General features: G+C 40.8%; 1 long non-coding RNA gene across 2 annotated transcripts; it reads left to right on the top strand.

Moving 5' to 3' along the window:
• Positions 1-743: 743 nt before the first annotated feature.
• On the top strand, positions 744-12,817 carry LOC133214962 (uncharacterized). 2 transcript variants are annotated; one of them, XR_009726285.1, is made up of 5 exons: positions 744-2,446; positions 4,893-5,239; positions 9,496-9,653; positions 10,490-11,124; positions 12,161-12,817. It is a non-coding gene; the product is annotated as an uncharacterized LOC133214962 (long non-coding RNA). The 2 variants fall into 2 exon arrangements; XR_009726286.1 differs by having other exon boundaries at positions 4,893-5,282.
• Positions 12,818-25,008: the final 12,191 nt, after the last annotated feature.

Here is a 25,008-nt window from a genome sequence, read left to right as displayed (position 1 = left end):
TTGGTTTGAAAAGCTGCTCAATACATCCAATGATGAACTCCCAACCAAGGCCTTCACTTACCCAAGTACTTTTCTTAATGCATGTGCCTGAACTGAAGCATTTTGATAGTCTTCTCAAAGTCAGTCAAAGGTACTACATACTTAAAAATAGGCATCCACCAAGGTGAATCTCATCCTATGACTCTTTGTGTCCTTGAGATGCATAGAAAATATTCTGGTTTATTAGCTTGATCATGCATTGTGGTACTTGCTTTGCAATAGTCAGTGAGCTCTTTGCTCTGCTTTAGTAGTATTCAATCAATCAGGTGTACCACTTTAACTTGATACACAATTAGCTAAAGCTATAGTATAGATGGTACAAAGATTTGTTTGTAAATAGTTTTCAGCCAGGTGTTGTATCTATGGGGTTTTTTTGAGCCTTTAATTTTTGATGTTGTAATTTCTCCTTGTCATCTTACATGCTAGAGTATGCTGCACTTTGACTTGTCCCCTTGGAAGTTTGCTACACGTACAGTTTTTATTTCCTGCCTCTGGGCAGCAGTTTTTCCCCTTCTAGTTTCTTTCAATTAGTTGAGAAATACTTTTCCTTTTTTCTTTTTTTTTTTTTATTGGCATATCATAATAATTTTTATGAGGATACATTTACCATTTACATTTGTTGGGATCTTACGGCTCCAGGGCAATGCTCTCCACATCAGACCTCTTAACAAATAAAAATTAAAACTGTTCAGATTTTTTTTTTAATCTAGTGGTTTTTCTTACTCTTTCTCTCAACTCAGAAGTGTAAAAACTTGATTTTTTTAAATCGCTAAGCCTTCAATTCATTCATGTCAGCTGAAGGTCTAACAGATTTTTGTATTTGGGGTGCCTTTCTGGTTCTTCCTGACTTTCTCCCTCCTTATGTTTATCCTCATTGTGGAAGATGGCCACAACTCCACCATTTCGTGCAAATTAGAGGTGGTGCTGGGGTCTCTGGCAAGTTCCCAATATGTGTCTCAGATGACTTAAATCCTTCCCATGGGTACATCGACACATTATTGAGCAATTACATTCTCTTGTGGCAGTCATCTGTGGAATAAGTAAACTCCCTCTATTAGCCACACAATGATATCATGCACCATAAATGCATGCTTGGCCTCCATTGTGTCAACAATCAGTTACATTCTCAAAGGAAGAAAAGAAAATCTAATTCTAAAACTACAGTGACTAATAAACAGGTTAGTTTTATTACTTGTTTCAGCCCTGAATGCCAACATTACATTTAACTCAAGAGACTCCCATAAAAGTAGAAGGCATACAGGTAAGCATAAAATTATTATTTATTTGTTGTAAATATAACTTTTTGGGTTGGGGGTAGAAAGGGAGTCCGAGAGAGGAAAGTAACTCACGTTTTGATCTTTTTTCTCCACTGACTAAATGAAAGCTACTCATAATTTTCTCATCAATCACTTTTGCAAAGCTATGACGTACATTGCTGATTGTGGATCTGCTTGCACCAGCAGCATATTTATACAACAAGAGGTAAAGTCACATTTGAAAATTAGATCTCTGATTACTCCGTATGGTACAATAAATATTGCAATTGGTCTTCCCCTTTCCCCCTTTTAATGACACTTACCTAAATGTTTTGTAAAGCTTTGAAAGCTTCCAAGGGCAGAGTGTATCTAAAAAGGTGACCTAAATTTCTGGGTACCCTTTAATAGCATACACCATCTATCATTACTCATATAGCCTGTGCTTGGTTGCTTTTTTCAGCCTTTCTGTGTGTTTGTGTGTCATTCAGTGATGTAGTTGAGGCTGATCACTCACAGATATGGTACTTTAATATGGTATTTTAATTTGCTGCCCTGTGAAGCAGCATCCACTAATGCCTACATAATGTAAAGACTGGCTTCCTATACACATTCAAGACAGGATGAGGCTAGGAAGCAAAAAAACACAGGAAGTGTTTTTGCAAGGGGGAGAATCGGGAAGGGTTTAAAGCTTCATGCTGTCCTCAGATAATGTAGTGGGTTGGGACCTGTGAATGGGAGAAGTCCAACTCTCTTTTTTGCCTGGAACACCCTGACAATGAAGGTGGACAGTGCTGGGGTGTCCTACACACAAGGCCAATCAGGGGTTGTTTCCCAAGGGTCTTAATGTTCTGGCTGGGGGCAGAGGACAGATCCCAGTGTGCTTTTCAAGGTTTTAAAGTATTATTCAGTCTGGATGAATGACTACCCTTTGCTTTGTCATCAGAGAATATTTATGACCGTCGAAGCAAGGCTTAGTTCCTGGAGACGGGATAACGCGTGGCTTTCTGCTGCCAGACAGAGAGTTCCTTTCGGTGGTCACACCAATGTTTTTTCATACTCCCACGGACACCGCAACTTTTTTGGATAAGGAAGAAGATGATGGAACACAGATGAGGGAAAGAAATGGCCTCAGAGAACTTGGATACATGGGGGTATTTTTACGCTTTGGGGTTTTTTCTTCCTGAATTTCAATGAGTGACTTATTGGAAACTTCTTTGGGTTTGAAGTGTTTTTTTCTCATTCCACACACACAAAACTGTTTTGGATTGTTTTGTTTGTCTTTGTTTATAATGCAGCTGAGATAGGGTGACTTGATATTTTTAAAATAGAAAACTGATGCCTTCTGAGGGAATGGGGGAACAGAGGAAGACTTAACTAGCTGGAAACATGGGTCATGCCAAGGGCAAGTTATTGCCGTGAAGGATGTTTTGGAGATGGGGGGAGGATTGTGTGGAAGCTGGTATGGAGGGAACAGTAGTGCTGCTTCTCCTTGAGTGCCCAGTCCACTGATCGTTCTCAAATGCTGGACCCCAAGAACTCCTCCACCACAGTCACATATCTCCTTTTATTTATCACCCTTTTTTTTCTTTCTTAAGGTAAATTCTAAATTAAACTGTTTCAACCCACAATATTAGCAGCTATCAGGCACTTGAGTGCCAAACAGATAACCTCTATTTCATTCACTGCCATACTGTTATTGCCTATTACTTCCTAAAAAAACCCCAACACCACCCCCCAAAAAAATCCTGTTATTGTTGCGGTAACAAAGCTAATGGGATTACAAATCCAATTTTGTGACTTGCTAAGCAGGGGAACCCTCACACAAAATGTTCAGCATCTTGTCTCTTATTTTAATTGTTACTAAATCCTGTGAGGCCCTTCAAGTTTAGTAGCATGTTCTTTTGGAGCCTGCTACACACTGGGGACTGCCCAGTGCACACAGGAGTAATAGCATATTGTCAGAGAAATAATTTGTCAATAAATTGTCAGATGTGTTGTGGACCAGGAGGATAATATGCCAGATGGAGTGTCTTCCAGGGATTACCACTCAAATTAACAGTATGGGTACCCACATGAGACCCACTTGTTTCCACCTTATGCTTGTTAGGAAGAGCACAGTCCTGCTTTCACAGGATCACTAGGGTTGGAAGATCATCCTGTCCAGCCCCCTGCCAAGGCAGGGTCACCTAGAGCAGGTTACACACAAAAGCATCCAGGCAGGTTTTGAATGTCCCCAGAGAGGGAGACTCCACAGCCCCCCTGGGCACCTATTCCAGTGCTCCGCTACCCTCAGCGGAAGTTCTTCCTTGTGATGAGGTAAAACATCTTGTATTTTAGTTTACGGCCATTGCTCCTCACCCTGTCACTGGGACACCACTGAAAAGAGTCTGGCACCATCCTCCTGGCACCCACCTTTGAGATACTGATCTGCACAAATGAAATCCCCATCTAGTCTGCTCTTCTCTAGACTAAACAGGTCCAGCTTCCACAATCCCTTCTCATAAGAGATGCTCCAGACCCCTGATCATCCTTGTGGTCCTCCACTGGACCCTCCTCAGTACCTCCTGGTCTTTCATGTTCCGAAGAGCCCAGCACTGGACACAGCACTCCAGATGTGGCATCACCAGGGTCAAGTAGAAGGGGGAGGATCAGCTCCCTCGACCTACTGCCACACTCCTCCCAGTGCATCCCAGGATACTATTGTTCCTCTTGGCTGCACGGGCACACTGCTGGCTTATAGTCAATTTATCATCATCCACCAATACTCCCAGGTCCTTCTCAGCTGAACTGCTCTCTAGCAGGTCAGCCCTCAACCTGTACTGGTACTTCGGGTTCCATGTTGTGCAACTAAATTAATGAGTAAGGTATTCTATTTTTTCTAAATGATCACCTTTGGAATAACTTAATAGTTTGAAATTAATATTTCCTTGATATTTCTAAGTCTGTAATAGAATATGGAAAATGCTATAATGGAAGGCATAACTCAAATATTGATAAATGATCACTGTAAGGTAAGTCTGATGATAACCCTCTTCTTTATCTGCTGTCATGCTACCATTGCCATTCCACAGCTTCCTCACTTTGCTATGGCAACTGGTCAAACTGGAGACAGGGACCAGAAATCAGTGGTAATGTTGAAATAAACTCCATTGTTCTGAGATTTCTGAATAACACATTCCCACCGGTGCTGGTGGGGTTCAAATACAAATCTGGATAGGCTTTGCTAGGTCCAGCTGGTGGACTAAGAGAGAAAGAAGATGGCATTGGTACTGCGTATCCATTATTACCTAATTTTGATTTTGTTGTTCATATCTTTTGAGAATTTTAGCAAAGTTACAGTTTGTGCAGGTTCACCTCAAACATCAGAAGATGCTGAGAGAGCCAGGAAATAATGTTGGACAGGGAAGTACTACAGTCATTCTTTCTACCACTTCCTTTCAAACTGATGCAAACAAATGCATGTTTTCATGTTCTTTCCCTTGGGAAAGGGAGAACGCTGAACTGAAATGATCAATATGTGGCTTTTTCCATGGCTACTCAGGAATCTTCATCCCAAAAATCTTTTTTAATCACAACTTGTCTGGCATTTATCGACAGGATCCAGTTATTAAGTTTTGGTCCATTGTAAGTTATGGAATCTTGCTATTAGGAACAAATCTGGATGAAGTGGTTTATGGAACAGTAAACCCAGGTGTGTGTGTTTGTGAAAATTAAAGAAATTTCAAGGGGGAAATAATCACACTTATTTTAAGTGTTGATAAATGTTATATGCACTGTAGACTTCCATATTAATTTATTCTTCTATGCAAATATTTTCCATGCTTGTTTCATTTTTTCCCACAGCATTTTTTAAGAGCTGTGGAAGCTGGATTTGATGGCTTCTAAACCACCACAATTTCTTTTCACTTGGCAAGAACCTGAGGCACTCCACATGTGAATGTGAGGTACGGTGAGCCATTCTGTGGTGGTCAGTGCCAGGAAACAGTGGTATGCAATTCCTAGATTTCTGGCATGTGCTTTACACAACGTATCACATCAGGGATGCTTTCAGAGACACACATGTATTTATTTCCCATTGACAAGTAGTAGTGTGAAGTGGTTAAAGGCAGGTTGTATTTTTCTGAATCTCTCCCATACAGTCTTTCTGTTACCATGTTCTCAGTCATCCCCCCGAGAAGGTGGAAGCTTTGAGGTTTTCCTCCCTGGAATTTGAGTTCTCCAAAAATGTATTTGCAGAGGTGTCATTTACTGCATGGTCCCTCCACAAGCACTGGCATCTTGCTTCTGCAGCTGGAGCTGGCTGTGTGAAGCTGCTCAGCACCAGCGAGAGCATGGACCAGGTAGGAAAGGGGTTTCTGAGCCACAGGTACCTTGAAGACACTAATGGGTACAGCAGAGACACACACACATACCACACCTAGTTTGGCAGCTATGCTGCCCGATTTGCAGGTTTAGTAAATAGATTGTAAGTCAGATTGTGTTCAAGAGGTTGGGAAGAGGTAGGAGGTCTGTGGGGTTGTGTCCACAGGACTGTTGAGAGGTGGGCTGTCAATGCTGTGTGTCTGGGAGTAGTGACGGAAGGGGTTCCTGGACCTCCCTTGAGGTGGGGTGAGGGCTTGTGATGCTGAACATGGGGGTTATTGATGATAAAAATGGTGTTTTCTATAGTATTGAGAGCAGTTTTAACAGGGCATGATGAGGACTAACGACATATAAAGGTACAAAATAATAATGCAAGTTGGAAGACACAATCGTCTTGTGGTTCAGGCAACGGATAGGAATCATAGAATCATAGAATAGTTAGGGTTGGAAAGGACCGAAAGATCATCAAGTTCCAACCCCCCTGCCATGGGCAGGGACACCTCGCTCTAAACCATATTACCCAAGGCCTCGTCCAACCTAGCCTTGGACACTGCCAGGGGTGAAGCAGTCACAGCCTCCTGGACAACCTATTCCAGTGCCTCACCACCCTAACAGGAAAGAATTTCCTCCTTATATCCAATCTAAACTTCCCCTGTTTAAGTTTTAACCCATTACCCCTTGTCCTGTCACTACAGTCCCTAATGAAGAGTCCTTCCCCAGCATCCCTATAGGCCCCCTTCAGATACTGGAAGGCTGCTATGAGGTCTCCATGCAGCCTTCTCCAGGCTGAACAGCCCCAACTTTCTCCCTCTGTCTTCATATGGGAGGTGCTCCAGTCCCCTGATCATCCTCGTGGCCCTCCTCTGGACTTGTTCCAACAGATCCATGTCCTTTTTATGTTGAGGACACCAGAACTGTACACAATACTCCAAGTGAGGTCTCACAAGAGCATAATAAAGGGGTAGGATCACCTCCTTCGACCTGCTGGTCACACTCCTTTTGATGCAGCCCAGGATATGGTTGGGAGTTCTTGGATCAGTTTTTTACTTTGCCACAGGCTTGCTGTGTTACTTTCAGCCAATCACTTAGTCTCTGCATCCACCACCTGTGAAACAGCAAGGCTTGGAACAGTTTGTGTCTCTGAAAGCATGTACCTAATTTAGGTGTTATTATGAAAGTTAAATATTAAGGAACTTTTACTTTATCATAGGATAAAACCATGCCACATCTACTTTCACTATGAGCTTTGTTCTTTTACAATTACAGTTTTTTGGAGGAAAAATAATGTTTTCACTACATAAAAAAAAAAGGTTAACAGGAATTCATGATATATGCCATGTGAGCCTTCCTTGTACATCTGTTGTCTGACACTAAAATAAAAGATGCACATTATGTGCCATGGGGAAGACTTCAGAGCTGATTATTCAATAAAATGAAGCACAGGTCTGGACACTGAGAGTAAACAAATAACATCAGGCTCTATAGAGATTAGTATCCCCAACCTGTTTGAAAAGTTCAGTAGCTTGTGTCTAAATGTAGACACTCCTTATCCACTTGTCAACAGGCATGCTGCTCTGAATTCTTTGTTCAAATTTCCACTAATGTTCTGTGTCAGAGAAGGGAAATAGATAAGATCAATTTTTAAACATGTTTCTTCAGGAAGGAGCTAAAGAGCGATCCTGAAAGCTACCTCCTGGAATGTAAAAATTCTGATCTTTGGGAAAATAAAGGGACTGCTGTGTGAGATGAGAAATGTCAATATATTTTGAGGACAGATGAGTTTGCCAGACTTGACTTATTTGCAAACTTCAAGTCTGTCTTTTAATGTGAGCAGTCAGTTTGTGAGAAGGTGCTTCCAGATGGAGGAAGCACTAATAAACGTCAAAGCAATTTATACCATTTACATCATGAAACACGGAAGCTTGTCTGTGTAAGGGAGATTATGACAGGGACTTTTTGAAAGGTCAGTATGGGTTTCATTCTATTTTTCAGTATTCATTAATACGATGGCAAGTGGTGATTACCTAGTTGAAGGCTGAAGTAGTTTAGCTACCCAGAAGAGCTGAATGAATGTCAGTAGCACAATTACATGCACCTAAACTAGCAGGGAAGCAGGCAAGGTGTGGCCATACATGTGCCGTTCAAAACCAGCAGTTTGACTAAGCCAACTCTTATCACTGTCTTTATTCTAACTGATAAATTTCACAGCATAAAGACAGCTTCCAAGAGATGTAACCCTGAAATGCACATCTCTCTCTCCTACCCCTCCCAGCCCTAACCTTGCAGTGCGAGTCAATAATGACCCATAGCCTTTTTACAGAATTTCAAGTATTTTACCTGTGTTGTGTCTACATTGTCACATGCAGTGATGTGTCATCCCTGAAGCATTCATAGTGCTGTACTAAGTACCCTGTCCCAGCTATCTTGACTTGCTTCATGCAGTTTTTTGGTATGAAATACTCCTTAGAAAAAGGCATCACTTTTTTCCTACACTGAGTATTTAATATGGTCCACAGACAATTTCAGACTGGTTATGAACAACTCTAGAGCGGAACACTTGTTCTGAGATCTATAATGTAGGTCTCTTTCCAAAAGCTCCAGAAAACATGGCTAGAATCAGTGGATCAGGGAGGTATTCGGTTGGAAAATCATTCACCTTTCATGGAAAAAAATCACCCGTATTCTTTGGATGGCCTTTTCTAATGCAGGGCCTGTTACAAACCTCAAAACCAGAGCACTCCTTCAGCTTCTGAAACAGCTGCAGATTTGTACAGTTTTGTTCTCAGATGGTTTGGCACAGCTTTAGCAATGCAAAGCCTTGCTCCAAGGCATCTTTGTATCCCTGCCGTGTGTGCTGGGACAGATGTGTTTGGTGATGTCTTGAGCCTACTATGAATTGTGTACCGTGCTGCAGTAGCATTATACATGACATCTATTATGTTACTTCTCCTAATAGCAGTTATATTTTACATCACTGAAGCGAAATCCTTGCAGATCTGACCTCTGCTTGTATCATTCTGTGCAAACTTAAATCTCCGGAGTCTAAAATGCTTGGGATTTCTTTTTTTTCTTTCTGTGAAAATGTTAGAAAGAAAACACTTAAAAAGGAGGCATGGTTTGAAGCTACTTAAATTGAAAACTTCATGTGGATGTCTCCTGAAATTCAGGCCTCTGCTTGGAGTTGCATAGTCAGATCCTTTTAGCTGTCCAGAGCCCTGTAACAATAGGCAAGGGGCACAGAGGTGCTCCCCCTGCAGGAATCCCATTGCCATTAACAGCTTGATTTGAAGAAGTGGCAGAAGTCACTGCTTGGAAGGGATGACCAGACTTTGTATGGTAGTAGTTTAATACATTTCAGAAAAACACGTTCTAATGGACCAGGTCTGATCTACTAGGTCCTTTCTACTTGTTTTCTCTGATGTGTTAAGCCTTAAATACCATATGACACTAAATCTACACTGTAAGTCAAAGGGCTTCATTTTAACATCATTACTCAGTCAAAGATCAAACAAATTCTGTGCCTGACGGTGTCTCTGACAGTGGAAGGCAACAGAATATTTTAATGAACAAGATAAAGCAAAGCACTGATAATACATGTTATCTCACCAAACCCACAGTCATCTCCCCTGCAGCTACAGGATTTGCCAAAAAAATAAAAAGCCATAGAATAATGGATTAAAGACACTTCCTGGCCTGAAAGCTTTAGACAACACATTACCAAAATATGATTCTCAATAAAAATATTATGAGGAACACCCTCATTTAGAAACCTAGCCAGCAGGCATCCGATTAATTTATTTATTTATTTTTAATAATTTTTTTTTTTTTATCATTGCAGGCTGGCAGTACTTCTCTCCAGATGTACCATTTGGCACATTAAGCAAGTCTTTTCTTAGAAGGGGAACCTATGGTTTTGCCATGTAATGCAAAACACCAATGGAATCACTACATAAGCAAAATGCCAGTAATGGTATAGTGGTCCAGCCACAAACATTGGTATGTTAATTTTGTTTTATTTTTCCCAGTGTGTCATCTGTAGTACTGTATTTTGTATCAGGACTATGGCTGGGCTGTTTAGTATCAGATTTTAAAGTAAGTCTTCAGCAAGACATTTAAGCTATGAAACTAGTGGATATGAAGCTTAAAAAAAAAGGGAGGGAGGGGAAGCTGTACTGAGTATGGATCTGACTATCATTTTAGCCTGATTTTACAGACCAGGCCAAATTTTCCCTTCAGTTATAGCTGTTCAAACCTTTCAGCTGCATGCATACACTTTTGATACACTGGGGAGCAAGTAGGTTACGCTAATTCTGTGGCTTACGCTTGCCATTGCTTCCTATGACCAATTTTGCTTTCAAACAAAATTTTTATTTGTTTCTAAGTAAGAAGATGGAAAGAATTATAGCATATTCAGTTTGTATATGGAAGGCAGTGATTGACCTCTCAATCCTCTGTGCTATCTTAGTTCTGTAATGAATATTCAGATTGTTCAGGTGTTAAGAATGCAGGAGTAGTAGCTTTGCATTGTATCTTCTGTATTTCAGCTTACTTTCTGAACTTGATCTATACTATTAACATTGGATGGAAAGGAGAAAAGTTGCAAAAAAAAAATACTTGTTTTCCATTCCTTTGTTTTTCTGGCAGCAGAAAAAGTAGGGAGAGGTTACATCGTGAGGGGCTTTATCTATCATCCCTCTAGTTTTGCAAGCAAAAGCAGAACATAAGTTGTTCCATTTTCATTTGACTTTTCTAGATGAGGGTGGGATTTAACCTACAGTTTTTTCTGTAGACCTTGTTGAGGGTCATCCAAGGTAAATGGGGTTTTTTATTAGGTGCCATTCATATGTACTGTGAAGCAGCCATCAGTCTAAAGAGCAGGAGAAAACACTGAGGAAAGAAGGGCAAGCCAGGGTAGCAACCCAAAGATGGTGATTTATACAGGCCCAGGAAGCACATCAGCAGGAATATGATTTGTTGGTTTTTCTTCTATATCCTCCCTGTAATAATTGGGTTTGCTGGAAGCTGAGAAGCAATATCTCAAGGAGGATTGGTTTATTCTTGCTATGTTTCTCGTGCACCTACTGTAGCATCTGCTGCTGCATTCCGTCAGCAACAGGACATTGACATAGCCTGTTGTTTGACCTAACCTAGCAAGCTCTTATATTTAACCTAGCTAGCTCTTATATAGTAGTTTCCTAAGATAGAATCTGTTTTCTCACCCACTTTATGTCAAATAATCAGAGAGCATGTTCCCTTTTCTTACTACCTCTGCCCTCCTGCAATTCTTCTGATGCCATTAGTCTTATTTCTAGTTTATAAGAGAACTACAGCCATATTCTCTCATCAGCCAGCCAGATACACGGAATTCCAAGGAGTGCGTGGCCTGTTCTCCCATGGCAATCCTGCTTCTTGATGTATTAGACCAGTCCTAGTACATGTGAGGTCCTGAGTTCCCCAGCTTCTTCTGGTAAGGACCTTTGGGCTGGCCATTGGGAAGCATTCTCCAAATGACCACTGATAGGCCTACCCTTTCCCTTGCCTGATGATTTTTGAAGAATCTCTGTAGCTCATGTAAAACATTTTATTTTCCATTCCCTATAAGTGGAGAGGGCAGCACTTCCCATGGGATCATAGCCACAAACAGCAGGACAACTACCTTCCTTCTAGCCTTGAGGCCAAGGAACAAAAAGGAGGTTGACTCTGCAAATGACAATTTCTTCCATGGCAGGGCTGCTCTTTGCACTGGGGGAAAGGTTATCACCTTGGGGAGACAGCTGCAACACTGCCCAGCCTGACTCCTGTCTTGGGTTCCCTAGCATTCTTCTGTTTGTTATAACAAATATCCTGTAATTCAAGCTCTCTGTAGGTGGGGTCGGACTCTGCTCAGTAGAGTTTCGGTAGATAGCAGGTTTCCTTCTATTTAATATGACAGGTGTTTAGTTTTTAACTGGCTCCTGCCATTCACCATAAATCTCACCTTCCCTCCTCCCAAGTTAAATATGTCAGTTCTAGCTTTTGCCATCCACGCATCCTGAAAATGACAGTTTCTGATTACCCACACACACAAAGCAGTGGAAGATCAACAGTAAAAAGAAAAAAAAAAACAAAAACATATTTCTGCCCAAGTTTCTGCTTCAGTTAGGCTGTGTGGCCTTTCCAGTGTGATTAACTGTGCAATTAATAATGACCAGGTGTGGCAGGGTAGGCACTTTATTATGGCTTTTTTTTTCTGTCCCATGAATGCTGGGAAAGAATGTTAGGAAGGCAGTTAGTTGTGAGAACATTTTCCCTCTCCTGTTGGTTCAATTCCTAAAATCTGGTGACATTTTAAACCCCCAGGAAGAGGAACAAGCAAAATTCTATTATTTCTCTTTGGGCCTTAAAGGCTAAAGGCTGGAGGATTTCTGAAAAGAAGCTAATCCTCCCTCCTGGTCAGCCACAGGAGTGAAAAGGACAGTGCTAATTCTGTGCCCTGTTTTGCTTTTTCACTTTTCTCTTTGAAGCAAATGACCCAGGGCAAAACATGGCTGTGAAGGTTTACAGCTACCCTTGGAGTTGAAGTGGAGAGTCACCACCGTGTTGCTGAGAGCTCCACTATGCTGCTAAGAGCATGGAGGGGAAACAGGATGCGTGTTCAAGGTAAACTACTTTTTACAAAGTTAAATACAGCTAACTATTTCAAATATTTAGGCTTTTCTCACTCCCATTTTATGTTGCAGAAAGTGATCCCCTCCCAGCTGTAGGGTGCCTAGGGTGGAGGGATTGAGGTAAACTATGAGGTTACTATGGAAATGTTTCTTCTTTGAGGCAAATATGTTAAATGCAGCTCAAGTTTGCATTGGCATGTGAATGTAACTCAAAGCACTGGCACTTCTTTACTCACCAGTATGCTATGACTGAGAGTGCATCCATGAAAGAAATGTTGATTAGGCAATCAGCCTGTGTAAGACTTTTCCCTGTGGCACATCATCTACTCTTTGTGTTTGCTATATTTTCATAAGACTTAGGTAACTGAACTTACACATTCTTCATTCCAAAGTCCATTTCATTTTTTAATTCTTTTCAGTTTGAGGTAGCTTTTATGGCTGGCTGTCATTCAAATTGCATGTTGAAGGCATTTTTGAGGAAACTTGAAGTTCTAGAGTGTTAATAAAGTGTTGCCTGCTAAAATAAAGACAGATTGGTTCAACATTAATGCTAAAGAGTGTGTAAATAGTAAAGGCTGAAATGTCAAAACAAATAAAGATAATTAAAAAATACCACTCTTTTCAAGGTATGTTGGTAACATTTCATGAGCTATATTAGTGAAGACTTAAAAACTATGTATTGCCATATGCTGAACACATCAAGCTTCCCTTCTGCTACTATTCATATGTCAGAGGACTCATCTGTATTTATTTTCCTTCAAAATGTTCCTGTTACATTATAGATGAGTGCATCACCTAGATCATCGTCCAAAATTAATTCTCACTCTCCTACATCCAACAGCATAAGGTACTTCCTAAGAAGAATGAGTCCTTTCTTTACGAGAGGAGTTAGATTAGTCTTTCGTAAGGTTAGTCTTTCAAGTTAGTTTACAGCTTTGGTGCAAAAGCAGTGGCCCCTTTACATGAGGTTCCACCCAGATGAAAAGATGGCAAGCTTACTGATAGCACATACTCTGAGGGCTTTCCCCTTTACCTATGCCCCACATTCTTTCACATGCTTTTGTCAAAAATTCTTGGAGCTGTGGTCACAATGTGTAAAATGGGGTTGTTAGTTCTTGTCCTCCTGGCTTCTTTGGGATTGTAAAAGGCTATTTCTTGGAGACTAGCACAGAGATAAAGAGCAGAATGATCCTGGTGCTGATTCTTGACCCACTGAGATCCAGTGTGTACATTTTCATTGGATTTACATGGTTCACTGGCAAGTATTATGCTAGTATGTTGCTGCTTTCCAGGAAACAAGAGACAGAACAGGAAGACTGAGCAAGTGGTTGGACTCAATGATATGAGGGTCTTTTCCAGCCTAAATGAGTCTATGGTGCTATGAATGAAACCTTAAAGGGCTTTTCATGCATAAGCAAAGAAGCTGGGTTCCAATAATATCAAGACAACCTTTACAACTTTTTAAATATGCCTTAAAGAGCATGTAAAATTAAATTTTACACCAGTTTTAATATTTTTTCATAGCACCAGTCTCCACTTTGATATCAAAAGCAACTACTGAGTGAGGTTAGATTTGATGTAAAGAATAGCATTAGTTCATCAGAAAGGAAGGTGCTGCTTAACCACTAAAGTATTTAAAAAAATATTTTTGTGTGTAGATTTGTCACTAATTATGCTATATAAATTTAAGAGTGGAAATTTGGTTTCTCCATCATCAGAACTTGCATGCCTCATGTTTTGCGCTGAGCTTTGGAGTGCAGCTGAAGTGCAACTCTCCTTGGAAATTTATTTTTAATATAATACCATTTTCTAGTTAAACATTTCATATGAAATATACTGAGCAAGCTAAAGAGGGCTACTTTGTTTACAGTACTCTATAAGCAGAAGATTGCCTGAGGACTTCCTTATTGAATATACCTTATCTTGCTCTGTATTCAGTAACAGATCAAGTTGGAGTGTAACATACCTCAAGCTCTGTTTAATTTTCTCTTTGTTTTTTTTCCTTTCTTTTTTCATCTCCAACTACATGGATTAGAGCTATTAAGATGTTGGTCTAAGTCACAAGAGTTTTGGAGACCGGAAATACTTGATTTCAGTAGTTGAATTTAAAGTTATCTGAAGGTAAATACCTCTTATCTAGACAGTGTGTAAATTGTGTATTCATCTGATTTCCTTTCCTCACTGAATATCGTTTTCCCTTGGTGAGTTGTTCGTTTGGCTTCCTAAGCAGAACTAGACAAACTCCCAAATCACTTCATGCTTTCAGTGAGCTGTGTCACCTTTCTCTTTTTTATTTTCTTTAATCATTCTTTTCATGCTTCCGGAACAATTGAGCCGTATTATCACGAAAGTTTTACTATCATCCTATGCGTGCTTGTCTCAAACTTCGTGCCTTAAAATTAATGTGTTTGATATTCAGCTACTATCTCTAGAATAATGCGTGCTTCAGGGTTTCTGATTTCTAATGTGACTGTAAACATTACATTTCTAATGATACCTTATGCTGGATTAAGGGACGCAAGCACTAGAATTGTGAATACTAGAGTTATGTACCCTGATCAGTCCAGGGAGTTGTAGCCTACTGCCATAAATTCCCATCCAGGTTTCCCAGAGATAATATGTTGGCCAAATCCTTTATTGAATGGCTACTGTCTATTGAGAAATCATTTATTTTGAGCCAAAAGCTGACTAATGATAGTCCAAGTTTTCAAAATGTACATGTGTGGCTGCTATACTTGTTGGGTGGGCATTTTTACAAGTACTGTGTGTGGATAAACATGTATATTTGTTCTAATGACAAGTAATTATCAGTAATATCAATAAGTATCAGTTACTTAGTTAACCCAGTGCCTTCCTGAGGACATTTCTACTTTGAAAGTCATTCTGAAAAAATTTCACCTTTCCTCCATACCATTGTTGTTTCATAACATACCATTATCGCTTCATAACACACCATTATCAGCAAATACCTGATAACATATCCCTATATGCGTGCTCTTGGGACAGAAATTGCTATTTACTACTTTTATTGCTGCAGGCATTGCCAGAGTGTGCAGCTGTCTCAGTTTTGGAATAAGACTTGGCATTGTTAAATATTTTGCTACTGTGACTGCAAATCCTGCCTTTAATTTACCCTTGTTCTACCTTATTAGAAACAGGGAGTTGTCCACAGTGAGTTGAGGGCAGAGGTTTGGCTCCATGAATCTCTGCTCCCGGTGGTGCTATGCAGGCCAAATCAAAACCAGCTTGACTTCAGTCAGAGCCCAGGCTAACTTTTCTCAGCTTGGCAACCATAGTACCATGCTGCTCAGTGAATTGGTATGAGAAGGGATTGATGCACTAATGCTGCTGGGCTAACTGTATACTTTATGGTCATGCAATTAAAGTTGTTAAAAAAAAGAAAGAACATTCTGCCAGCAGCACTGACTGGATCTTCTTGCAATCCCTACCCATTCTCTGCATGTGCAAAGATACTGGTTTTGCATTTACTAGGATAAGAGGCATAGAAAGCACTGGATGGAGACACTTGTTTTCATCACGATTTTTGATGCTCTTTCCGAACCATAAAGTTAAGAGGCTGAAATCCAAAATGAGGGATGTTGGTAGAAGGAAGTTCTGTACCACCCACATAAATCACTTAAAAGCAACAAGAATTTGGAGGGACTGTAGCAGCGAAGAACATAGGTGCAGTTTCAAAATCACTTCATGAAAGTACGAGTGCTTTAAGTTTCTGTCTAAAAATTCTTACTATGCTGATGCATTAATTTACCAGCTGGTGGACTTCATAAACCCTCATTTTTCATGTCAGTCATATGGAAAAAATGGGGTCAATATTCCAGTTCTGTGGCCTTTTGAACTGTTTTTTCTATATGATGTCAGGGATGGTCTCTACTGCTGCATGACCTTCCTGGATAGGAATATTGATGCACTTCCAGTTAGGCTGAGACAGTGATTCACTTTCTGGTGGCATTTGTGCAGTCTTCCCTGCCAAAGTTGTGCATCTGCTTTGTATTTCATTTGGGAGTAACATTTCCTTGAAACCAGTCTTCAGGAATCCAGTGTGTAACTTTGGGGGGGGGGGGGGGGGGGTGTTATCCTCAGTCTCATTAAAATCATATCCAGGACTTTTGTGGAGGAAAAGGCTTGGAGGAAGGGAAGAAGCCAGCGTGCTATTAATGAAAACATTAGGCTCCTTGCAGAATGCCACTTTCCTTGCAAGGCAAACACTGAAAAGAGGAAGAAGTGATTCTTGGGTTTCTGATTTCTGTAGCCCTTTGAGCTGATTTGCAGCCGTGAGAAAGGTGCCAATATCTTTGTATTGTTTGGCAGAGAAAAGATTACCTTGTAACTCATCTTGTCTGGCTATGGCCTGGCACTGGATCATGACCAGGTTGATGGCAGCCTGACAGTTTTAAAAGAATATGTTGGCATTTTATGAAAAGGGAAGTTATTACACTTGAAAGGAAGTAAAAACAAAAACAGAAAACCTATGCTTGTCAGTTTTATGGCAGAGAGGCAGTAAAAATTCTGGCATGTTACTTCAGCCAATCCCTGCAACAAATTAGTGAGCTAAATTGATTACAAAATCAAAGATGAATTTACATAAGCATTTGTGTTTTAGTTACTCTGCTCCTGCAGTGTGTCAGACACTCAAAGGAGTCAACCCCATGCCTCTTACGGTTAAAATTAGTTCACAGCCTAAATTTAGATGTGCGGCAGCAAGAAGGGAGCATGGAAAGAAAAGAAGAGCATGGGAAGGGATGGTACCTCCTGGGTCACTGGCTCCAGTCTCTCCCGGTCTCAGGAAACCACATTGTGTTACTCTCTTTCAGACTGTGACGATCTTCTGACATACCATTAGATGATACAAAAGATGGGTGTTTAAATTTACAGATTTGTCCCAGTTCAGTATAATTTTTGTCTGTCTCCATTAGCTCTGGGATTGGACCTGCACTGAGGCTTATCACAAGTTTCTGCTGGTGGCTCTGTTTTACAATAAGAAGATGTGCCAGGGAGCTGGGCACTGTGGAGGGCAAAGGCAGCAACATTAACAAGCAGAGCATAAAGAACAAGGAGGATTCAGAGTAGCTTTGCAAGCAGCCAGGAGGAACATATCAGAAAATAAGGTTTCCAAAGGTTGTTTGAAATATATATATATCTGTTCCCAAGCTGCTGTAAGAGGAGTGAAAGCAAATCATTTCCATAGTGCAGCCTAGGAAGAGCCAAGGAGGCTTGGGTGCTGGGGACAGAGTGGACTGCTGCCTGATGAGCCCCACACTGTGCTGGCTGGTGGCTTACCATTCCCATGCTAGCTTGAATATCCCTATGTTGTGCACTATACCGTCCTTGAAAACCTTTTCTCATGCTGTCTTCCAAAACCCCTCAGCAAGTATCTTTACCTTCACGGTCATGGGGGAGCTCAGTATGGTAAGGTGTAAAAAAGAATTTTTCCTTGGTGAGTGCTACAGCCTCAAAAGCAGTTGTGAATTATTACAGTCAGAACTGTAAACTGCAGCCGTATGGCTTTAGATCTGAAGAGGGCTGAGTGGAGTTCCTAGCATTATAGTGTGTTTTTACTCAGGCAATGTAGCCAAAGCAAACGATGAAACCAGACTTCTTCTTGTGGTCAGAAAGAAACAAACAATTTGTTTTGATTGAAGGCTCGGTGCTGTTGAAAGGCCTACAGTTATGAGCAGCTGCATAGGAAGCACGATGATATGGGCTAGTGGTTGCCCATACAAGTTACATCCATCGCAAATGAACCGGCGTGATGAGTGGCTGGAGTGCTGAGAGCAAGGCTTGCAGCTGAGAGAAGGAAATCTGTCAGTTCTGGCAAGAGGGAGGACTTGCTCAAAGTGATCTGCTTTTCTTAATGCCAGCTAATGTTTTCTGATTATTGAAAGCAATTGCCTGAGTGGATGCATGTAATTTTCAGACTGGCAGTAATTTTCTACAAGAGTTAGGTCTCCTGTTTTGGGAATGAACAGCATGGTGGTGAGTGCATTGGGTCAGTAACACATGCTATCACACCTTTGTGTGGCCAGAGAACCAGTATTGTATAGCTCCATCCCTATAGTGCCTCCATCATCTGGATAACACAGCCTTGTGCTGTCTGAGGCTGACAGCTTTTTACTCTTCTGTGGGACAGGACTTCTTCCAAGCACGAAACTGTGGCTCAAAGCAGTTGTTGCCCCATCACATTTATTCTGCCCAAATGGCACTGTTGTCTCCCATTCAGATTAAACTATGGAAGATGTAATAGACATTCGCATTTAAAAATAATTTTAGCTCAGTTAAGATGATTTAAATAAGGCTGAGGTTGTAGTGATGGAGTAAACGTCTGTCTGCATGGGTCAGTCTACTGTGTTAACCCACTGGAGTTTTAGATGAGAGTTAATAGTATCTGGGTATGAAATTCTCATAGACTTTTTCACAGATTTTGTGGTTTCCCAGCATATCAGAGCTGAAAGCCATTCCTGAAATTGAAAGGTGGACTATTGTAAAGCAGTAATTGTGACTAACATACCCTTGGAGTAAAACAATAGAAGACACAATGCAGTTGTTTCTCAGTGTCAGGACTCAATTGCATTGCATTTTGCAGTGGAAGGCAGTATGTTTGAGGTTTTCTACAAGGGGCTATAAAAGGGAGTGTTGTAGGGGGTAAGACTTCAGAGAGGTAAAGCAAAGCCTTTGGGAACAGACTGAAACTCAGCATAGCTTCGCTGATTTAAAATCTGGCCATTTATGTTGCCTTCTCCAAACATGCAGTCACTGATAGTAGTTGCAGCAGTGTGGTGTGTTTTCACTGGCAGACTTCCCCAAAAGAAGAAAATCTGTTCCTCCCTCTTTCAGTTGTTTTCTACTCTCCTGTAATATGCTATTGGACCTAGGTTTGAACATTTGTCCACCCTCTGTGAACTCACTTTGCAAAGTTTTGAATAAACTGCAGTGAGTTGGGTGTACAGAGCTAAATATAAAGCTGCAGTAGCAGTTGGGCCTCCAACACTGTTGAATGCACTTCAGCTTGTCTTTCAGTGCTGTAGTTCTCCTTTTACTTGTTTATAATTACCTCCTTTGCAATATGAGCTTGAAATCAAGCTCTTGATGTGGATTTATCTTGTACTTGACAAGGGCAATACTGACCATGCAAGTTCCTTAATGGCTAATGATATAGGTGGAACCTGAAGCATGTCAAGTGAATGCTTTCTATTTGTGGCGTGTGTGCAGAAGGCAGAGCTGTTATTTTAACACTTTCTATTGCAAAATTCACTGGGAGTTTCCCTCCAAAATAGCTGTGAGATGAGAGATACGTAGATGTGCCCTTGTGTGTTGGCAGTGTTCTGTAGGAAGGTCACCACTGTTCCACTCTGCATACACCTTTGATCCTGTTCTCTGTGGGCTTTATGCTGTTATTTACTCTGAATTCTGCCCATTTAGAAATCATCTCTGTCACCATCTGTTTTGAGAATGGATTTAATCTAAAGCTTTGTTCAGGTGATTCAAAGCTGCTAACTTATTTATGGTTTCATTTTGCGGGGTTTACCAAATGTGAATGTTTTCTTTAGACGCTAAAAACAAAGCCTGTTGTGTTTGGTATTGAACTCAAGAGGGGAAGTGTGCTTTGGGCGTGCTCAGATTCCTGAAGGGAATTTAGGCCTAAGGCCTCCTCCTAGTATGTAATTCCCAAGGAAGCTTTTCCATGAGCTAAGAATAAAGACTCTTGTGATGAGAAGCTTGCAGTCCTGTGTAAGCATAGTGGAAAAACTTTAGGTACTTACATATTTATTTTTTTGTACTGACACATGTTTTTCCTAGTCAGTGTGTCTGTGAAAGATATGCTCAGGTTTTGACAGTCCAAATTTCACCTCAGTTACATTAGATTCTGGACTTTGCCTTTTATCATGGGGTTGGTGGCGAAGGAGGCGAGGATCTGTTCCTAAATATCTTTGTCTGTTCCTTAATATCTCTGAGACTAATTTCCTGGCTTACAGATAGGAAATTAATAACACTTCTTAAATATTCAGGGGTATTGTTAAGGTAAATATTTGAGCAAACAAGTAGCACTGTAATATAGGAGTCACACGTATGCTGAAATATGGTGAGCACCCAAGCAACTGTCTGTCAAAATCTCTAGTTGTTTCGTGAAAGCATAGATGAGTAGAAGAATAAGAACTGCCATTTAAAACTGAGATTTGCATAAAGCTGTGTTGAAATTGCTTCCTGGGAATTTCTGCAGAAGGAATTTCTGCAGAACTTGTTGTTAAGGAAGTCATGTTAGAAAATGTGCTGATTTTTTGCGTCAAAGCCCTTGACAAGAACTAGAGCACAAACAAATAAAGAATAGAGTCTGAATTTACTTGCAGAGCTCTATCATCCACCAATTATCTGTCTATCAGTCAGCTGTTTGTCTGTCCTTGTAAATCTGTGTGATGAATTATTGCCAAAATCAGCAAGAGCGATGTATCAGGATGGGAATTGCCTGGTGGGCTGCCTTGCTGCTCCGGAATACCATCAAGCTGTTCAAATAAAGATGAGCTGGGACAATGTAACAGCTGGCCAAGATGAGCATGGGAAAGAAAAATATGGTGATGGGAGACGCAGAAGTGACTTGATGTGCTGGCATTCCTTTCTCTTCAGGGCAAGGACATGTGAAAGGGCTTGTCACCAAGAGAAAGACCCTCTCACATTCTATTGTGGTGAAACCTTCAACGTCAAAATAATACAAGTTGTGTGTTTCCAGATGTAATTGGTGTACACAAAATCTCACACTGCAGGAATTAGACTTCATCTTCTCACCCCACAGTTTTGCCAAGTTGAAGATCTACTGTTTTATTCGGGCAGAGGAATGGGGGTTTTCATATATTTTCAAATGTGTGTTTCTAGTAAGCTGCTTTTCCTTTCAGCATTAAATTATATGCAGGCTGGGATCCTTCTTACACGGTTGATTAACTGAAACTCATTGATAAATCTTTAAAATGAGAAGGTTTCCTAATTTCCATAGATTGACTTGCACTAAGGGATTAGGAGACCCACCTTGCACCTCTCAGTGTCTAAGCTCAAACATTTAATTTAGTGTAAGCAAAGCTAATTCCAGGGAAAAAGTGGAACAAAGGAAGAAAATAATAGTATTTCTAAGGGGAAAAAATATACAATAGGGGGTTTTATCCATCTGAATTTAACATGAAAGCCTGTGTTGATTAAGGGCTTCGTGAAAAGTTGATTTTCCAGTTCAGCAAAACTTTCAGGAAAAAATACTTGCTTCAGGTCAACTGCAGCTAGTTTCCCTCCCTCTTGCTCGTTAAAACGAAAAGCAAGTGTTCCCACTTCATTGAGCCTTGAATGACCTGTTTGATCTAAGGCAGAGCTTCTCCCAGAGCTAGGTCCTGATCACCAGACTCAGGAGGAGTCTTAATTTCTGGGTTTGCAATGGCTCTTTAGGTCACACATAATTATGCCCCAAAACAGGGAACACAGTTCAGGGTCCCACCCCTAGATGGATGTTAGGGCTTGTGAGATAATCTTTCATCAGCCTCTCTTGAAGAGCAGCTTCATTTCATATCAGGTATCTGTTGAGCCACAGAGTGAGATAGGATGTCAATCTGTAGCTGATGGAAAGTCGAGAAAAAATATCCCCCACCAATTATATAAAGCAGAACATTGCCAAGTAATATTAAGTTGCTCCCTCAGAGCATACAACAACAACATTAGCACCTGGATGGCTAGGAAGGGTCTCTAGGTTAGATTTGCAGTTTGTGGAATAACTTTTCCAGATGTCCATAAATTGATCATTTAATCACCGTGTTAAGGAGAGTTTGTTTTTGCAGTAACAATTTTGATTAATTTTATTACAATATGTTTCACTTTTCAGTCTGGTGATCTTCAGTGCTAGTAGAGTAGCTTCAAAAACAGAAGGGAGAAGCAGGGGGAGGGTATAAAGGAGTGTGTCCAAAACTGAGCCTTAGGAGTAGGGTCTTAGAGCTTACAGAGAAGGCAAGACAACATTTTTAGTCTTTTTTGAAAAACCTGCCTTCTGCAAGGTTAGAAAACAGCTCAGCTCATCTTCATGATGAAGCAGTGGTGCTCAGGTGGTCTTGTCACATCCAGCTCCTTTGCTTTAGATGCTTTGGGTGTGATCATGTGGGTTTGATATTGTGCCTAAAAAGGTATGAGATCATGTCCTGACCTCATACCATCTGTTTAACAGATGAATTTGTATGGTAAGGCTAATGGTTAAAAACCTGGCTCCACTTAGGTCCGTGGTATCAAAATTTTGCCCATGATTGGAGGGGGAGCTGGAAAAAAAGAAAACAAAGTGTCCAAAGATAGATTTCCTAAATCACTGCTGGGAAAGTCTGTAGGCTTCAGAGCCTCGCTTATTTACTGCGCTGTCATTTGGCTGATAGTTATTTGTTCTCAGCCCTTGGGCAGAGTATTTGATCTTTATGTCTAAATCTGTGTTTTGTTGATGCAGACTGTGAAGATATGTAACTGTTGAAAGATATGGAGGAAGTACAGCCTTATGAAGCTGTGAATATTATTAACTTAGCTGCATTGATCACAATCTTGTTTGCACATAGCTGTTCTGTAATGAATCAAGCACAAATGTCAATGGCATTTGTCGATAAGTTTAACTTCTGTTCACTGCACCAAACCAAATGGTTAATTGGTTTTCTCATCAGCTGAATTTGCCTTGTTTTGTTTTCTCCTCTTTAAACCCCCAGCAACACACAAATCATCCCTGGATCTCCTTAACTGACAGAATATAATTGTTGTACCCTCGCTGAAACGTTAAAAGTAGTTTGTGGACTGTAACATGGCTGGGTGAGGCACTGTTCAGTTTCCAGCCTAAAATCTGGTAAGGGCTTCTAAAATAGAGTCCTCAATAGATTAAATCCAGCTGTTGCACAGGTGCACTGGGGCTGTGCAGCAGGGAAGTTTGCCCACTTAGAAACTTCTGCCTATGTGCGTCATTAAACCAAGATATTTTTGGTTCTCAAATATATACTTTTTGTTTTTTTGATTAGGCAAGGCAAGTGGTCTTCATTAAAGCCACAGAGAGCAGAATGGTTTCATCTAAATTCATCCCTGTAATTGCAGAAAGACAAACCCAAGTATCATAATGCTGCAATTCCTCCCCATCCTGCTCATTCAGCCATTCTTATCATTGGAAGTGAAGCCTACGAAATCTTAATTGCTTGTCTAATTTGACACATTAAGGTCCAGTCTGCACTGAAATAGTTCATGTGGAGGTACAGTTTATAGATTTATGCCATTGACTCTGAAAAAGAAACTTAGAAATTAAGAATTCGCTGAGGGAGTCGATTTGGAAGAAAAGCTGTTTTAAAGAAGCAGGATAGTGTGTTTGAGTGATTTTATGTGCAGATCCAGACTTCTCTTGCCTCTGTAGTATGCTGTGGGATAAATAACATTTATTGCTCTTGTGATTGGAGTGTAACCATCATCTGTAATGGAAGTGGTGGAATCACTACACCTGGAAGTGTTCAAAACCCATGTAGACAAAGCCCTTAGTGGTATGGTTTGGTGGTGGACTTGGCAGTGCTGGGGGAACGGGTGGACTTAAAGGTCTTTTCTAAACTATCTGATTCTATGATTCTGTGTGTGATTTTTCCAACGCTGCAGACATGGCATGACCTCCTCTAACATAATTATTGAGACACACTGGCATATCTTGATACATCTTGGAACACAACATGACTAAACTTCTACTCTAGGACATTCTTTCTGAAACTAAACTAATTGCCATCACTGAGGTTTCTCTCTGTATGTCCCACATCCTGTGAAATCACCTCCCATCTTTCTGAGCAGTAGAAGAGGGGAGTGCTTGGCAAATCCAGGTAGTTGCAACCCTCTTTCTTCTTAGTGAGTCTAGCTGAAGGTGTGCAGCCAGTAATGGTGGGGCTAATTGTAAGTAGCCATAACCCATCCTGGGTTGAAGAGAAGGCTTGTCACATGCAGTGTGACAACTCTGCCTCAGGTAGTAACTACAGTCTGGAGGCTTAAAGCTTAAAGATTAGGACTTCCATAATGCCTAGGGATGGAGAGAGGTTGCAGTTTTATGCGACTGTTTCCGTACCATTGTTTGCTCCCCTAAACAGGACAGCAGGAAAGAGCACATGCCTGTGAACTTTTTTTTTTCTTCCCCTTGAAATTGCGTATTTTTCTTTAGGTACTTCTCTTGATGCTTGTTTGAGGATTTTTTTTTGAATCATAGAATAGTTTGGGTTGAAAGGGACCTTTAAACGTCATCTGGTCCAACCCCCTGCAATGAGCAGGGACATCTTCAACTAGGTCAGGTTTCTCAGAGCCCCATCCAGCTTGACCTTGAATGTTTCCAGGGATGGGGCATCTACCGCCTCTCTGGGCAACCTGTGCCAGTGTTTCACCAGCTGCACTGTAAAAAATTTCTTCCTTATATCTAGACTAAAACCATTACCCCTTGTCCTGTCACAACCGACTCTGCTAAAAACTTTGTTCCCATCTTATAGTCCCCTTTTGTGCACTGGAAACTGCTGGAAGATCTCTCTGGAGCCTTCTCTTCTCCAGGCTGAACACCACAAACTTTTTCAGCCTTTCTTCCTAGGAGGGTTGTTCCAGCCCTTTGAGAATTTTTGTGTCCTCCTCTGGACTCACTCAGGCAGGTCCATGTCCCTCTTTTTTGGGGGGCCCAAAACTGAATGCAGTAC

Source organism: Neopsephotus bourkii, unplaced genomic scaffold (genome assembly GCF_033783945.1).
Source record: "Neopsephotus bourkii isolate Nb327-2 ecotype Australia unplaced genomic scaffold, CSIRO-AGI_Nbou_v1 NB_107, whole genome shotgun sequence".
Classification (NCBI taxonomy): domain Eukaryota; kingdom Metazoa; phylum Chordata; class Aves; order Psittaciformes; family Psittacidae; genus Neopsephotus; species Neopsephotus bourkii.
Note: the sequence above shows the minus strand (reverse complement) of the source record. Positions and strands in the feature narration are given on the sequence as shown.